Source organism: Somniosus microcephalus, chromosome 4 (genome assembly GCF_052327205.1).
Source record: "Somniosus microcephalus isolate GS21.2 chromosome 4, FLI_Smic_1.0, whole genome shotgun sequence".
Lineage (NCBI taxonomy): Eukaryota > Metazoa > Chordata > Chondrichthyes > Squaliformes > Somniosidae > Somniosus > Somniosus microcephalus.
Window position 1 is genome coordinate 22,199,419 of NC_140990.1, and position 18,733 is coordinate 22,218,151.

General features: G+C 46.6%; 1 pseudogene; it reads left to right on the forward strand.

Annotated features, from left to right (window-relative positions):
* The window catches only part of LOC147118408 (uncharacterized), a 57,978-nt pseudogene extending 40,633 nt beyond the window's left edge, over nt 1-17,345 (forward strand).
* The last annotated feature ends 1,388 nt before the right edge of the window (nt 17,346-18,733 follow it).

An 18,733-nucleotide genomic window follows, 5' to 3' on the forward strand; every position in this document is an offset into this window, starting at 1 on the left:
TTTGATCCCTGAAAGAGCTATCCCCTTAATCCCATTCCCGGCCCTTTGAGATGTTTCTCTTCCCTCTCCCCCCACTGTCTCTGGTCGGACATTCCACGTCCGAATCCTCTGCTGAAACAAATCCTCCAAACCCCTTCGTTGTTCCGGTGATAATCTGAAATCGATTCCCTCTAGTTACTGACTCACCGACCAGTGAAATACTTTTTCCTGATCTTCCTGATAGGATTTTAAACACATTCCTCAGATCTCCTCTCACCTTCTTTGTTCGAATGAAAAGAGTCCCAGTTTCTCTAATCTCTCCTGATAACTAAAGCCTCTCTTCCCTGGTATCATCTCAGTGAACCTCTCTGCACACTCTCCATGGCCTTGACATCCTTCCTGGTGTAAGATGCCCCAAAACCTGACACAATATTCTAACCAGTGATTTGTACAGGTTTACATGACCTCTGCCCTTTTGTACTCTACACCCCTATTTATTAAAGCCCACTATACAATTTCTAAAACAGCTTCATCAACTTGTCCTCTCACTTTTAAAGATTTCTGTACCTGAACTCCTGAATCACTCTGCTCCTCTACTCCTTTTAAAGTTTTACATAAGAACATAAGAATTAGGAGCAGGAGTGGGTCACGCAGCCCCTCGAGCCTGCTCCGCCATTCAATAAGATCATGACTGATCTTCAACCTCAACACCACTTTCCCACCTGATCCACATATCCCTTGATTCTCCTGGAGACTAAATATCTATTGATCTCAGCCTTGAATATACTCAAAGACTCAGCATCCATTGCCCTCTGGGGCAGAGAATTACAAGATTCACAACCCTCTGAGTGAAGAAATTCCTCCTCATCTCAGTCTTAAATGGCCGACCCCTTATCCTAAGACTATGCCCCCTAGTTCTAGATTCTCCAGCCAGGGGAAACAACCTCTCAGCATCTACCCTGTCAATACCCCTCAAAATCTTGTATGTTTCAACTTAGTGTACATTTCCCCTCATTCTTCCTCGAAAAATGTATCACTTCACATATCTCTACATTAAATTTCATCTGACCTCTACCTGTTGAATCTACGAACCCGTGTATATCACATTCAAATCACTTACAATCCTCTTCACAGTTCCCCACACTCCCTATTGTAGTCTCATCTAGATATTTTGATCTTGTGCCCAATAAACCCAAGCCCAGATCATTTGTCTATATTGAGAAGAGCAATGGTCCCAACACTGACCCTGGGGGACACCACTGTTTACATCCCTCCAGTCTGAACATCCATTAACCACTACTCTCTGCCCTTTACAAAACTTCCTATCCATGCTGCCCCACTCCCTTTAATACCGTGAGCCTTAACTTGTCCTCCCACTTTTAAAGGTTTGTGTATCTGAGCCGCTTGTTTCCTACAATACAGCACTGTCAGTGACTACACTTCAAAAGTACTTCATTGGCTGCGAAGCACATTGCGACGTCCTGAGGTGGTGAAAGGTGCTGTATAAATGCAAGTCTTTCTTTCTTGTAGGTTTTAGAGATATTAACATAACAAGGCTAAAATGCATTGACATTAAATGTCTGATAGAATTTTGGGAAAGAGAAGTTTAGTCTGAGTTAGAAACTCAAACAAGCGTTTCACTGCAGACAGGTCGCCATGGCAACACTAAAAAGACATTCCATTCACTGAATCGACTAGTTGGAATCTGTAATCAGATCAGGGGAAAGAACAGGGTGTGTCTGTTATTAACCACAATATAAGCTTAAAGTAGAGTGAGTAATAGAATAGATTAAATTATAATGGGGCAGAAATTCCTCCCCAAATGCGTGAGTACGGAAGGGGTACTCACGCGTCTGGCCAGAGGAAATGCCGGTTTTCAGCATGCACAGCGCATGCGCTGAAAACCGGCACTTCCTCTCCTCCAACCCAAGAGTTGAAGAGGCTAGCGCGTGCGCTGTAGGGGGCAGCGCGTGCGTCTTGGATTTCCTCTGTTTTGGGGGATTTGCGCATGTGTAAAGGCCTCCGGTCTTTACGCTTGTAAAAAGCACAGGTAAGTATTTATTTTTACAGGTAAGTGGTGTTTTAGTGCAATTTAGAATTTTTTTTCCCACAGGTTTATTATTTTAAAGAATCTACAATAAGGTAAATTTAGTTTTAGACCCTTTTTATTAAAAATTTACTTTTTTCAAAAAAAAAAATTATTGTTTAAATTATTTTTTTAAACTTATTTATACTTAATTTAATGATTGGGATGTTTTTTAAAAATTTTATTTAAAGTTTAAGTAGTGTTTTGGGGTGCAGTACTTCTCATGAGTTTGACAGTTCTTACTCTCAAACTTATGAATGAAGTTTCCCCTCCCCTGATTGGCTGAACAGTGCTCACCTGATCCCAGCCGGCACATCGCACTAACTACGCCGCTGGGTCAGGTTAGCACAGCGCGCCGACAGCTGAACCGGGCCACTGACAGGAAATCCACTGTGGGCCAGGTTTCAGATGTCGGCGCGCAGGGTGAGCGCACATCGGGGGCTTGCACCCGCGGCAAGCCCCCGACACCAAGTTCTGTGTGATGTTTATACCTATAATTGTGAAACTATCAGAAATAACATAATTAACAGTAGGCAGCGTAGCTTAGGGATAATAAACTAGGGATAATAAACTTTCATGCCAATAAAGCATTTGAATTGAATTGAATTGATAATGATAACATTACTGAAGAAAAGTAACTGCTGGGAACCAGGGAAAGTGTCCTTGTAAATCACAGATTAGCGAACTTCCAGCTGTCTTTTCCTCGCTTCCTGCCAAACCCTAGCAGAGAAGACAAGGTATAAAAGTGAGGGGATCCTGATGTAAGGGGGCAGTCAGGACTGGAGACACCAGAGATCAAGCTCAGGGCGCCCGAGATTCCATCCAGCGGGCAGACCTCGTGTACGGGAGAGGACAGAAAATCTGCTCATCTTATATTTCCTAATGAGGTTTTAAAGTTGGTGACACGAGACTCTCAATACTGCTAATTAATAAGACAAGGCATTAGCTAGAATCTTACACCCCAAAGTCTCTCTGCTCCTCTACTCCTTTTAAAGTTTTACCATTTAATGTAGATTTCCTACTTTTTTCTTCCACCCAAAATGCATCACCTTATAATTCTCTGCGTTAAATTTAATCTGACATCTCCCGGCCCCATTTACTAACCTGTGTATTCACACTGAAGTCACTTACAGTCCTCTTCACAGCTCCCCACAATCCCTATTTTGGTCTCATCTGGAGATTTTGATCTTGTGCCCCATATAGCCAAGCCTAGATCATAGGATCACATTGGATTACACAGGATATATGGCACAGAAACAGGCCATTTGGCCCAACCAGTCCATGCTGGTGTTTCTGCTCCACATGAGCCTCCTCCCATCTTTCCTAATCTAAATCTATCACCATAACCCTCTATTCCCTTCTCCCTCAAATGCTTGTCCAGCCTCCCTTTAAATGCATCGATACTGTTCGCTTCAACCACTCCCTGTGGTAGCGAGTTCCACATCTCACCACTCTCTGGGCAAAGAAGTTTCTCCTGAATTCCCTGTTGGATTTCTTGGTGACTATCTTATATTGATGGCCTCTACTTATGCACAAGTGGAAACATTCTCTCTGTATCCACTCTATCAAAACCTTGAATAATTTTAAAGACCTCTATTTGGTCACCCCTCAGCCTTCTTTTTTCAGGAGAAAAGAGATCCAGCCTGTTCATCCTTTCCTGATATGTATACCCTCGCATTTCTGGTATCATCCTTGTAAATCTTCGCTGCCTCTATATCCTTTTTATAATATGGTGACCAGAACTGTACGCAGTACTCCAAACGTGGCCTGGCCAAGGTTCGATGCAGGTTTTGCATAGCTTCCCTACTTTTCAATTGTATCCCTTTAGAAATAAACCCTAGTGTTGGTTTGCTTTTTTTATGGCCTTGCTAACTTGTGTCGCAACTTTTAGTGATTTGTGTATTTGTACTCCTAGCTCCCTTTGTTCCTCTACCCCACCTAGACTCGCACCCTCCAAGTGATAAGTGACCTCCCTATTCTTCCTACCAAAATGTAATACCTCAGACTTATGTGTTGAACTTCATTTGCCAATTATATGTCCATTCTGCAAGCTTATTAATGTCCTCTGTAATTTGTTGCAGTCCTCCTCGGTATTGACTAGCACCCACCGCCCCCCCCCCCCGCAATTTGGTGTCTCTGCTTTCTGCCCTGAAGCCAGCCAGCAATCCATTCTGCTATTTGTCCCCTGACTCCGCATTCTCTGACCTATTATGGGGCACCTTATCGAAAGCCTTTTGAAAATCCAGATAAATTACATATACTGCATTACCATTGTCTACTCTCTCTGTTACCTCTTCAAAAAATTCAATAAGGCTGGTCAAGCAAGACTTTCCCATTTGAAATCCATGTTGACTATTCATTATTGTATTTTTGGATTCGAGATGTTCTTCTATTTTCTCCTTTAGTAGGGATTTCATTATTTTTCCTGTCACTGATGTTAAGCTGACTGCTCTATAGATCATTTCTTTATATTAAGAGCAATGGTCCCAACACTGACCCTGGGGGACACCCACCAGTCTGAAAAATCACTACTCTCTGTTTTCTGCCCTTTACCCAACTTCCTATCCACGCTGCCTCACTCCCTTTAATACCGTGAGCCTTAATTTGATCGACAAGCCTCCTGTCCGGCACCTTATCAAACACCTTTGGCTATCCCACCTTTTGAAAATCCATCTCCACAACATCCACTGCATTTCCTTTCTCACTACACTGTGTTATTTCCTGAATTAATCCCTGCTGTCTGTCCTGAATGAATCCATTTCACTACCAAATGTTGCAATGTTTGCTCCACCCTACAGCCACAACAGAAAGCTCCAGTTTCCTCCTGGAGTTTGAGAGAAATCAGGTTTGAAAATGATGCAGAGTTTCAGCCAATGAGGGAGCTCCGGGCTGAGCCCCGCCCACTAGGTGCCGCAAGCCCCGCCCCTCACACACTCCGATTGCTTGGAGGACCTGCCGCCCGCTCGGTCCTCCAGACCCGTCCCACTCTTCCTATTGGTCCGGAGCTCCCGTCAATCGCCCGGGCAGTGTGAGCTGAGCATGCGCGGGCCTTGGCAGCAGCCGCTGACACATCAGGTGAGAGAGCTCGGGGAGCGGGTTCATGAACCCCGGGGGGACGCGGGCCGCTCACACCCCGAGCTCAGGGAGCGGGTTCATGAACCCCGGGGGGACACGGGCTGCTCACACCCCCGAGCTCAGGGAGCGGGTTCATGAACCCCGGGGGGACGCGGGCCGCTCACACCCCGAGCTCAGGGAGCGGGTTCATGAACCCCGGGGGGACGCGGGCCGCTCACACCCCGAGCTCAGGGAGCGGGTTCATGAACCCCGGGGGGACACGGGCTGCTCACACCCCGAGTGCGGCCCCAGGCCCCATTATTAAAACACTCAACATTACCCGCCTCCCCACAACTACCCGCCAGTTTAAGACACAAACTCCGGGACAACCAGGAAGTGCTGGGAAATCCCCAGCGAGTCAGGGAGCGTCTGTAAATGGAGTAGAAAAGGTGACTGGTCAGGGAGTGTCTAAATGGTGGAGAAATGGTGACTGGTCAGGGAGCGTCTGAAAATGGAGGAGAAATGGAGACTGCTCAGGGAGCGTTTGTAAATGAGGAGAAATGGAGACTGGTCAGGGAGCGTCTGTAAATGAAGGCAAAACGGTGACTGGTCAGGGAGCGTCTGTAAATGGAGGAGAAATGGAGACTGGTCAGGGAGCGTCTGTAAAAGGAGGAGAACTGAAGACTGGTCAGGGAGCGTCTGTAAATAAAGGAGAAATGGGGAATGGTCAGGGAGTGCCCTTCACCAAAATTGTGAAACATTACAGAAGAAAAGCTTACAAAGAAGGACAGAGTATTGGAAAGAAGGTTAGAGTCAGAGTCAGCACCTTCTGGGAAGGAGAACAAGGAGAACCAGTGAGTGTAGAACTGAACCCAGCCAGAGTCAGCACCTTCAGGGGAGGAAAGGGAGGGCAACCAGTGAGTGTAGAACTGAACCCAGCCAGAATCAGCACCTTCAGGGGAGGGAGAGGGAGGGGAACCAGTGAGTGTAGAACTGAACCCAGCCAGAGTCAGCACCTTCAGGGGAGGAGAGGGAGGGGAACCAGTGAATGCAGAACTGAACCCAGCCAGAGTCAGCACCTTCAGGGGAGGGGGAGGGAGAGGGAGGGGAAACAGTGAGTGTAGAACTGAACCCAGTCAGAGTCAGTACCTTCAGGGGAGGAGAGGGAGAGGAACCAGTGAGTGTAGAACTTAACCCAGCCAGAGTCAGCACCTTCTGGGAAGGAGAGAGAGGGGAACCAGTGAGTGTAGAATTGAACCCAGCCAGAGTCAGCACCTTCAGGGGAGGAAAGGGAGGGGAACCAGTGAGTGTAGAATTGAACCCAGCCAGAGTCAGCACCTTCAGGGGAGGAGAGGGAGGGCAACCAGTGAGTGTAGAACTGAACCCAGCCAGAATCAGCACCTTCAGGGGAGGAGAGGGAGAGGAACCAGTGAGTGTAGAACTGAACCCAGCCAGAATCAGCACCTTCAGGGGAGGAGAGGGAGAGGAACCAGTGAGTGTAGAACTGAATCCAGCCAGAATCAGCACCTTCAGGGGAGGAGAGGGAGAGGAACCAGTGAGTGTAGAACTGAACCCAGCCAGCGTCAGCACCTTCAGGGGAGGAGAGGGGAACCAGTGAGTGTAGAACTGAACCCACCCAGAGTCCGCACCTTCAGGGGAGGAGAGGGGAACCAGTGAGTGTAGAACTGAACCCAGCCAGAGTCAACACCTTCAGGAGAGGGAGAGAAGTTGACTGAAAGGAAAATTTTTGGAGATGGTACAATGGGTTTGAATTTCAGCACAGGGAGGAGGGAAGAGTGTGTGGGATGGGGATTTACTGCTTTGGGGGAACAAGGGAGTAAAGAATGTTGCAAGGAAACTAGAATGGTCTGTTCTGAATTTCTGTCATATACTTACAGTGATGACTTTTGTAAACTCCTTTTACAGGGTATTAGAAGGGGAGGATTTACAGACGGGAAACTCAAACCAAACATCACATCAAGATCTGACAGTCACTCCATTCATCAGGACCTGAATATCATCGGCCTTTGAATGTGGAAGGAGAAATATTTGTCTGTTCTGTCTGTGGGAAAAGATTTCAAACATCAGTGTGACTGGAAAAGCACCGAGACACACACACCCGAGTAAGAGTGTTCCAGTGCACTGACTCTGGAAAGAGCTTTAACCAGTTACACAGCCTGATAAAACATCACACCGTTCACAGTGGGGAGAAACCGTACACGTGTTCTGTGTGTGAACGAGGCTTCAACTCATCGTCCAACGTGGAGAAACATAAGGACACCTGCACCACGGAGAAACCATGGAAATGTGAGAACTGTGGGAAAGGATTCAATTACCCCTCTGAGCTGGAAACTCATCTACGCAGTCACACTGGTGAGAGGCCGCTCAGCTGCTCCGTGTGTGGGAAGGGATTCTCTCAGTCAGCCCACCTTCTGAGACACCAGCAGGTTCACACTGATGAGAGACCTTTTAAATGCTCTGACAGTGTGCACTGCTTTAAAAGCTTTGAGGAACTGATTCAACACCAGCGAGTTCACACTGACGATAAACCATTCAGTTGCTCTCACTGTGGGAAGAGGTTCAGGCAGTCATTCAATCTCATTGTACACCAGTGAGTTCACACTAGGGAGAGATTGTTCACCTGCTCCGTGTGTGGGAAAGGCTTCACTAAATCATCCCACCTGCTGACACACCAGCAAGTTCACACTGGGGAGAGGCCATTCACCTGCTGTGTTTGTGGGAAAGGTTTCACTAAATCATCCAACCCACTGACACACCAGCGAGTTCACACTGGGGAGAGGTCGTTCACCTGCTTCGTGTGTGGGAGGGGATTTAATCAGTCATCCAACCTGCTGACACACCAGCGAGTTCACACCAGGGAGAGGCCGTTCAGTTGTGCTGTGTGTGGGAAGGGATTCACTCAGTCATCCAACCTGCTGAGACACCAGCGAGTTCACATGTGACTGCAGGGGTTTAATATTCTCGATATATAGCTGATTGTGTTCGCGGGGCTGCAGTGTCCCTTTAAGAACCACTGTCTGTGACCTTTCCCTTTAATTCAGGGACTCTCATCAGAAATTGCAATAAAATTATACATTTTACTTCAATCCTATATTAATCTTTGGTACAAATCAGTGTCTGAAAGTTTCCACTGATTAACATTTCCAGTTAGAAAGTGCTGATTAATCCTCTCTGACAATTCTTACTGACTTGCACATTACACACACTGGCACCTCCATTATCCACCAGAAAGAAGGGTTATGGGAATTGGTGGAGAATCGAGAGTCCCCAAATGTTGCCCCTCCCGTATGGTACAGCAATCCCCTTGGCACGGGAACGGAGACAAGTCCGATCCAAATAACAGGCTGAGTATCATCAGCCTCTGAATGTGGAAAGAGCAATGTTTGTCAAAGATTTTCGCTCCTGGGACCCTGAAGCCCTGCCCACTCTCTGTTCCTGTACCAAGATGGCTGCGCAAGGGCCGTGCTGTGGGGGGAACCGGACTGTCTTTCCTCCACCAAGATGGCGACACGTAACCTGGGCCTGTCACCAAGAAAAAGCCTCACCGCTGCTGTCCGGTGGAACACAGACCGGGCCGCGGGATCTCATTCGGGCCTGAGACCATTCTCCAACTTTATAAACCCTGCGGCGCAGCCTACCCGCAGTTTATTAATCTCCCGACCCCGCTCCTGCCGACATGCAGCTCCGCCCGGTGACGGCACAGAGCCTGTCCCGCGCCTGCGCGCTGGGCTCCTGACATCCCCAGAAAACCTGAAAGAGGAATCTGGATTGTCCCCGTCACTCATTCTTAAAGGGACAGCACCCTGTGTCTGGGCAGCTGCCGTTAAAGGGACAGACACAGCTTCGCCCTTCTCTATTATAAATAAAAACAGGAAATACTCAGCAGGTCAGGCAGCATCTGTGGAGAGAGAATCAGAGTTAATAGATAGATCTTTCCTAACCAACTTCTTAAACATTTTTGAAAGAGATGACGTCCCGAATTAAATGGGGCGTATCCCGAATTAAATGGTGTAGTATACCTGGACATCCAAAAGGCCTTTGATAAAGTATTGCATGAGGGACTTCTTTACAAACCAAGGTCAGTCAGTAGGTTTCAAGGTGAAACATGCATATTGATTGATTACTGTCGAGGTGAAGCTAGTTTGCAAAGGGAGGATACTGAGTGGGTTACCCCAGGGGTCCGTGCTGGGAATCCCTCCTGGTCTTGGTCTACAAAGGTGACCTGGAATCATAATCATAATATAAAACAGTTACATTTGGAGATGACACCAAGCTAGGAAAGAATGTGAATTCAGACAAGGCAAGTAGGATCTTACAAAGGGAGCTTTCAAAGAATGACCATTGGCAGATGAAACTCAATTTAGAAAAAGGCAAGACACTGCTTATTAGGGAAAAATAGAAATGGGTGGGATAGAACTTGTCAAGTGGGAAGTTGAGACAAACCTTAGGGTGTTAGATGAGTCACCACTCATCATTCCTAAAAGATGTGGCCCATTAATAAACAAATGAAACAGCATGCTGGATCATATTGTCAAATCAGTTCAGTTCAAATGCCGAAGCTGCCCTGGTCACATTGCTCTTGCTATGCTGCATATAGTCCTGGTCACCGTGATATTATGGGAGCCATCCAGGTCTTACTGGCAATCCAGAAGAAAGCCACAAACCCTGATCCATGGTGTTCGAGGGAAGAGTTATGATGTACAACTTGATCAGCAAGTCCTCTTCTTCAACCTCAAGAAGACAGGTCTTAGAAGCAACATTAATGGAGGTATATAAATACTTAGCTGGATAGAGAAAGTAAATCTGGAACAATACTTTCAGATACATCTGGGCAGCAGGACATGAGGGCACAGGGTTCATGGGTGTGAAGAGCAAATTTAGGATAGATGGCAGGAAATCTTTCTTTACTCAGAGGGTGATCAACAGCTGGAACGGGTTGCCAGCAGGGTGGTTTATGCCAGGACACTGGAGTAATTAAGAAACAGATGCTGTAATGGAAAGATGGTAAGGTTGGTATTGTAGAAGGAGATTAAATGGGCTGAAGGGCCATCTTCATCCAAACCTATCCTGTGATCTTGTACAAATAAATTTTAGACTATTCCACCAGGAATTGAAAAGATAAACTACTGTTTTCTTCAGATGCCAATAAGTCAGGCATCTTCTTAAAGCTGCTAATAGCCAATGTGCACCATCTGTCTAAATATAAGAACATTATAGCAAACGATTTTATGGTTTTCACAGAAAGAAATGGATGAATTGCAGAATTCAGCCTCCAAAACTCTGGTAACATTCCCAGAATCCCATGTAGTAAAAATAGAATTTGCCTTGTTCGGTCGCCAGTAGTCAGTGGCCCTGTGGGTGTTCCCTCCTCCTTTGAGCAACACTACATTTGGTTATTAGTCTCCCACAGGGCCACTATATCTGTAGCCAAAATTCCCATGTCGTCACATCATTGCCAGTCCCTCTCACAGCTTGCTGTCTGAAATCCTCATCACCTCGGGTTTAGTTTCCAGCCACTTTACAAGGCTGTTTATGTCATGTCAGCGAACATGAAGGGCTGTACTTAGTTTATTTTAACTTTTGGTGTTAGAACATAACATCATAAGAATCAGGAGCAGGAGTGGGCCATTCGGCCCCTCGAGCCTGCTCTGTAATTCAATAAGATCATGGCTGAACTTCTACCTCATCTCCACTTTCCTGCACTATCCCCATATCCCTTGATTCCCTTAATATTTAAAAATCTATCGATCTCTGCCTTGAATATACTCAACGACTGAGCCTGCAAGGCTCTCTGGGGTAGAGAATTCCAAAGATTCACCACCCTCTGAGTGAGGACATTTCTCCTCATCTCAGTCCTAAATGGCCGACCCCTTATTCTGAGACTGTGACCCCTGGTTCTGGACTCCCCAGCCAGGGGAAACATCCTCCCTGCATCTACCCTGTCAAGCCCTGTGAGAGTTTTGTATGTTTCAATGAGATCACCTCTCATTCTTCTAATATAGGCCCAGTCTACTCAATCCCCCCATCCCAGGAACCAGTCTCATGAACCTTCGCTGCACTCCCTCTATGGCAAGTATATCCTTCCTTAGGTAAGGAGACCAAAACTGTGCACAATTCTCCAGGTGTGGTCTCACCAGGGCCCTATATAATTGGAATAAGATTACTCTTATACTCAAATCCTCTTGTAATAAAGGCCAACATACCATTTGCTTTCCTAATTGCTTGCTGTACCTGCATGTTAACTTTCAGTGATTCTTATACAAGGACACCAAGGTCCCTCTGAACACCAACATTTCCCAATCTCTCCGTTTAAAAAATACTCTGCTTTTCTATTTTTCCCACCAAAGTGGATAACTTCACATTTCTCCACATTATATTCCATTTGCCATGTTCTTGCCCACTCACTTAGCCTGTCTATATCCCCTTGAACCTCCTTGCTTCCTCCTCATAACTTACATAGAAGATAGGAGCAGGAGTAGGCCATTCGGCCCCTTGAGCCTGCTCCGCCATTCAATGCGATCATGGCTGATCATCCAAATTCAGTACCCTGTCCCTGCGTTCTCCCCATATCCCTTGATCCCTTTAGCCTTAAGAAATATATCCAACTCCTTCTTGAATATATTTAATGAATTGACCTCTACTGCCTTCTGTGGTAGTGAATTCCACAGGTTCACCACTCTCTGGGTGAAGAAATTCCTCCTCATCTCAGTCCTAAATGGCTTACCCCTTATCCTTAGACTATGACCCCTGGTTCTGGACTCCCCGGCCATCAGAAACATCCTTCCTGCATCTAGTCTGTCCAGGCCTGACAGAATTTTATAGGTTTCGATGAGATCCCCTCTCAATCTTCTAAACTCCAGTGAGTATAAGCCCAATCGACACAATCTCTCCTCATACGTCATTCCTGCCATCCCAGGTATCAGCCTGGTGAATCTTCGCTGCACTCCCTCCATGGCAAGAACGTCCTTCCTCAGGTAAGGCGACCAAAACTGCACACAATACTCAAGGTGTGGTCTCACCAAGGCCCTGTACAACTGCAGCAAGACATCCTTGTTCTCATACTCGAACCCTCTTGCTACGAAGGCCAACACACCATTTGCCTTCTTAACCGCCTGCTGCGCCTGCATGCTTACCTTCAGCGACTGGTGCACAAGAACACCCAGGTCTCTTTGCACTTCCCCTTCTCCCAATCTATTGCCATTCAAATAATAATCTGCCTTCCTGTTTTTGCCACCAAAGTGGATAACCTCACATTTATCCACATTATAGTGCATTTGCCATGTTTCTGCCCAATCACCCAACCTGTCCAAATCGTACTGGAGTTTCACGACATCCTCCTCACAGCTTACCCTCCCACCCAGTTTTGTGTCGTCTGCAAATTTGGAGATATTACATCCAATTCCCTCATCCAGATCATTAATATATATTGTGAACAGCTGGGGTCCTAGGACCGATCCTTGCGGTACCCCACTAGTCACTGCCTGCCACTCGGAAAACGACCCGTTTATTCCAACTCTTTGCTTTCTGTCCGCCAACCAGTTCTCTATCCAAGTCAATACCTTGCCCCCAATCCCATGTGCCTTAATTTTGCACGCTAATCTCTTATGCGGGACCTTATTGAAAGCCTTCTGAAAGTGCAAATACACCACATTCACTGGTTCTCCCTTATCTATTTTACCAGTTACATCCTCAAAAAATTCCAGTAGATTAGTCAAGCATGATTTACCTTTTGTAAATCCATGTTGACTTTGTCCGATCCAGTCACTGCTTTCCAAGTGCTCTGCTATTACATCTTTTATAATGGACTCTAGCATTTTCCCCACTACCGGTGTTGGTAGAAACAGAATGTGAGTCATATAAATCAGGCTGAATGGGTCCCAAGCACAGCCAATGTCACTGGGACATCGGTGAGGCTGTAAGAGGACCATGTAATTTATGGATTTGACACTTGCAGGAGTCCAGTTGGATCCCATGACAATCCAGCAGGTAGAGAATTCAGGGATTTAGGTATGTCCTACCTGGATCAGATGAGGTCTGACCAGGGACCAACCCCAAATAGGGTAACCTGTAGGTTTGGATAACCTTTAAATGTATATTATAGTTGCGTTAGAAGCTATGCTATTAAAATGTAACTGTAACTGCAATAAAGGCCAACATGTCTTTTACCTTCCTAATTGTTTGCTGTACCTGCATACTAACTTTCATAGAATCATAGAATGGTTACAGCATAGAAGGCCATTCGGCCCATCGAGCCCATGCCAGCTCTCTGCAAGAACACCTCAGTTATTCCCACTCCCCCGCCCTTTCCCTGTAGCCCTGCAATTCTTTTTCTTTCAGGTACTTATCCAATTCCAGATTGAAAGCCGTGATTGAATCTGCCCCCACCACCCTTTCAGGCAGAGTATTCCAGATCCTAACCACTCATAGAGTCATAGAGTCATAACAGCACAGAAGGAGGCCATTTGGTCCATCGAGTCTGTGCCAGCTCTCTGTAGAGCAATCCAGTCAGTCCCATTTCCCCGCTCTATCCCAGTAGCCCTGCAAGTTTATTTCCCTCAGGTGCCTATCCAGCCTCCCCTTGAAAACTTTGAGTGTCTCCACTTCCACCACTTCTGTCGCTGTGCAAAAAAGTTTTTCCCACGTCGCCTTTGGTTCTGCCAAGCACCTTAAATCTGTGTCCTCTGGTTTTTGATCCTTCTGCCAATGGGAACAGTTTATCTACTCTGTCCAGACCCCTCATGATTTTCTGTGTTTCCTGTACGAGGACAACTAATTCTCTCTGAACACCAACATTTAATAGTTTCTCACCATTTAAAAAATATTCTGTTTCTCTATTCTTCCTACCAAAGTGAATAACCTCACATTTCCTCACATTATACTCCATCTGCCACCTTATTGCCCACTCACCTGTTTATATCCCTTTGCAGGGTCTTTGTGTCCTCCTCACAGCTTACTTTCCCAGTTGCAGTTTGTGGTGGAATACATTCTGCAACTGCTGATTGCCCACAGCTCCTCGTGGCTGCCCAGTTTTGAACTGTTTAGTCTATTTCACTTAGTACAGTGGTAGTGCCACACAATACAATGGAGGGTGTCCTCAGTGTGAAGACTTGGTCTCCACAAGGACCAACTTGTTATCATCTGCAACATGCCTCCAATTTTTGAGTCCATATAACGGTGAACAACACGGGTCCCAGCACAGATCTTCTCGCTTTCTGCCAGTCCGAGAAACTTCCCTTAGCTCTTACTCTCTGATTTCTGTTTTGTAACCATCTTTTCACCAAAACATGCTACTTGGCCCTTGACTCCACACGGTCTGACCTTTGACTCCACACAATCTGACCTTTGGTCATCTTGTAGATCGTACACACTGCAGACAAAGTACACCAGTGGTGGAGGGGATCGATATTGAGTCCTGTGGCAAGTGTGCTGCTGAAGTGGACTTCTCTGTCCCGTGTGTTTTGATGGATCGCTAGTGGCGTTTTTCACCTATTTCCACCTTGAAAAAAAAAATTGCTGCCAGCTTATTAAAGCCATTAACAGCTTCTCAGGCAAGACTTACAAAAGAATCGGCCTCGTAAGTTTCCCTCTGAATAACAGGACTGCACTGAAGTTAGAAAAGATAGTTAGTAAACATTTAGCAATTAAACCGGACTGGGCGGGGTTGATAACTGAAAATTGGGGGCCAGCGTACTTCACACGATGGCAGAGTGCCCGGGCATGTGGATTTCTGTATAATTTATTAATTAATTTTGTTGATTGCCCCACCGGCCCCAATATCGAAGGGCTGATAAAAAAATGTGCTGTTGACCAATTGCGGGTTCAATGGCGGTGTGTTTACCCAGAATCGCCCGCGCGGCAGAAAGTGCCCTATCAATGACCACTGGAGCCCAGTGCGCAGACGCGGAACTGGACGGTGCTCTGAGCATGCGCAGTGCGAGTGGCAGCGCTGGTCTGAAGCGGAAGAGACGGTACCGGGAGGCGGTAGGATTATGATATGATTTTAAATGGGAGTTGGGCGGGTACTTGAGGATGAGCATCTTACAGGGTTACGGACAACAAGCAGGGATGTGGGACTAAGCACGAGTGCTCATTCTAAGAGCCAGCACAGGCACGATGGGCCGAATGGCCTCCTTGGTGCTGTCCGCTTCCATGATTCTATGAAAACTAATAGAACCAAACAAAGAAATGATCTTCCTTGGTTATTGATCATTTCACTAACTTTAAACAGAGTACTCTATACACCAACAACAACTTGCATTTATATAGCGCCTTTAAAACATCCCAAGGCACTTCTCAGTAACGCAGTCAGACAATAATTGACACACATACTTTGTTTGTGGTCCAGTGCACTGACACAAAGTTCCTTCACAACTGTAACAATTTTATTCCGGTTGCTGTGAAGGCTGCGCTCACTCTGCTCGTACACCTGGTCTCCAAAGGAGGCAAAACAGGACTAATGCTGCCGAGCTCAGCTCTTTTTGATCAGAAAATATCAACTGTTTCGCCTCACCAGGAAATGCACAAAAGAGGCAGCAGTGCTGATTGGCTGCCCAGGAAAGTCCTATTTAGATTAAACTCCTTCACCCAGAGAGTGCTGAGAATGTGGAACTTGCTGCCACAGGGAGTAGTTGAGGCGAAGAGCATGGATACATTTAAGGGGAAGCTGGATAAACACATGGGAGAAAGGAATAGAGATGCTGATAGGGTGAGATGAAGAGAGATGGGAGGAGGCTCGTGTGGAGCATAAACACCGCATGGACCAGTTGGGCCGAATGGCCTGTTTCTGAGCTGCACAATCTGTGTAATTCTATGTAATAAGAGACAAGAGAATGTTCCATAGAAACTAGAATGATCTGTTCTGCATTTTAATCCTGAACTTACAGTGATGACTTTTGTAAACTACTTTTACAGGGAATATCATCAGCCTTTGAATATGGAAGGGGAAATGTTTGTCTGTCCTGTGTGTGGGAAAAGATTTCAAATATCAGTGTGACTGGAAAAGCACTGAGACACACAGACCCGAGTGAGAGGGTTCCAGTGCACTGACTGTGGAAAGAGCTTTAACCAGTTACACAGCCTGAAAAAGCATTGCACCGTTCACAGCGGGGAGAACCGTATGTGTGTTCTGTGTGTGGACGAGGCTTCAACTGATCGTCCAACCTGGACAGACACAAGGACACCCGCACCATGGAGAAACCGTGGAAATGTGGGGACTGTGGGAAGGGATTCAATTACCCGTCCCAGCTGGAAACTCATCGACGCAGTCACACTGGGGAGAGGCCGTTCACCTGCTCCGTGTGTGGGAAGGGATTCACTAAATCATCCAACCTTCTGACACACCAGCGAGTTCACACTGGGAAGAGACCATTCACCTGCTCCGTGTGTGGGAAGGGATTCACTTAGTTAGTTAAGCTCCAGACACATGGGAGCGTTCACACCAGGGAGAGGCCGTTTCCTTGCTCCATGTGTGAGAAGGCTTTCACCGTGTTATCCAACCTGCTGACACACCAGCGAGTTCACACTGGGGAGAGGCCGTTTACCTGCTCCGTGTGTGGGAAGGGATTCACTCAGTCATCCAACCTGCTGACACCAGCGAGTTCACACTGGGGAGAGGCCGTTCACCTGCTCTGTGTGTGGCAAGGGATTCACTCAGTCATCCCACCTGCTGACACACCAGCATGTTCACACTGGGGAGAGGCCATTCACCTGCTCCGTGTGTGGGAAGGGATTCACTTCTTCATCCCATCTCATTGAACACCAACTTGTGCACTCTGATAAGAGACCTTTTAAATGTACTGACTGCGAGAAGAGCTTTAAAAGCAGAACTGCTCTGCTGCAACATGAACACACTCACACCCCGGAGAGACCATTCGCCTGCTCCGTGTGTGGGAAGGGATTCACTCGATTATCCACACTGCTGACACACCAGCGAGTTCACACTGGGGAGAGGCCATTCACCTGCAATCAATGTGGAAAGAGATTCTCTGCTGTTTCCCACCTGCTGACACACCAGCGAGTTCACACTGGGGAGAGACCGTTCACCTGCTCTGAGTGTGGGAAGGGATTCACTCAGTCATGCAGCCTCCAGAGACACCAGCAAGTTCACATGTGACTGCAGGGTTGGACTCTGATGTTGTTGCTGCTGTTAATCACATCCAGGACTGAACCATGTTCATTCTGACAGTTGGGGTTTGTTTCTGCTGATGTCAGTAACCTCTATAACTGGGCTGGAGTTTAATATTCTAGATAGATGTCAAATAAATCCACTTTGTTTTAAACACATTGTTGTAGATTTTTGTCTTTCCCACCTGAGTGTTTAGCATCACCTGGCTGGAGCTCAGAAAGGACAATCTGGGGGAGGATCATATGGGGGGAACAGAACTTCAGCCTGGATACAGTCCTTCAGGGCCACACTGAGAGGGGCAAACAGCACTTTGGTCTTTCTTGTCTCCCTTCGCTGACAGCAAAGGCTCCATGTGGGTTAATCTTGAGGCCTGTAAGAAATGTGTCCCAGCCGCTCTCTGCCATGGTTCACAGCTCCTAGGCACAGAACAGAAGGCTCCTTTACAACAACAACAACAACGTATATTTATATAGAGCCTTTAACGTAGTAAAACGTCCCAAGGCGCTGCACAGGAGTATTTTAAGACAAAGAAAACTGTTTGGAGTCAGGAAGAACAACGATGAATGCTGGAAACGTGCTGCCAAATCAGAGATTGGTGTAAAACTGCGATCTGTTCCTGACTGAAAGTGAAACGGCAGGTTTAAGTTTCCAGTCTAAAAATGACTGTGGTAATTATTCCACGAAGATTTAACATGTTTGTGTGACAGTCCTGAGTCTACCATTTTAAGGCAGGCATTAACCCATTTAAATTAAAACCGTTTAAAATAAATTGGTTAAAGCCTACATTAAAATAGCAGATGGAGGAGTTCACAGGAGCCTGTTAACTGCTGGTACAATTATACAACAGACATTTGATCTCCAGATAAAGAAGGACCTGCAGCGTGTTTCCAGGAATTCCCTGTTTCATTGATGTGTGTGTGTTAGACACCAGGATAACTAAAAATACACGACCCGGAACATCCACAGGGTGCGATCCCAACAATTACTCTGGGATCACTCCCGCTGCGGAACTCCACCACTGACCCTGCTGAAGGTTGTACCACCCCACCCCTCCCCCACCACACTGCCTCTCAGCCGCTGCAAATGTGCGTCTCCCGCCTCTGTCCGCTTCCAGCACTCGCACTGCTCTGATCAAAGTCACACTGAACACGCTCCAAATACTGTCCCGCACCGCGCCCGTGCACTGACTCCTGTAGTGTCAATAGGGCACCTTCTCACCCGCAGGGAATGTTGGGTAACAGCCCCCCCCCCCCCCATTGAAAGTCCCAATTAGTGAATGGAAATTATTTTCTGTGAACTGATTGAGATACAATTAATAAATAATTCACACAGAAACCCAAGTGCACGGGAACTCTTCCATGGCTCAGCTTTGGATAACAGCAGATGAAATTTAACGCAGAAAAGTGTGAAATAATACATTTTGGTAGGAAGAATGAGGAGAGGCAATATAAACTAAAGGGGTAAGCCAT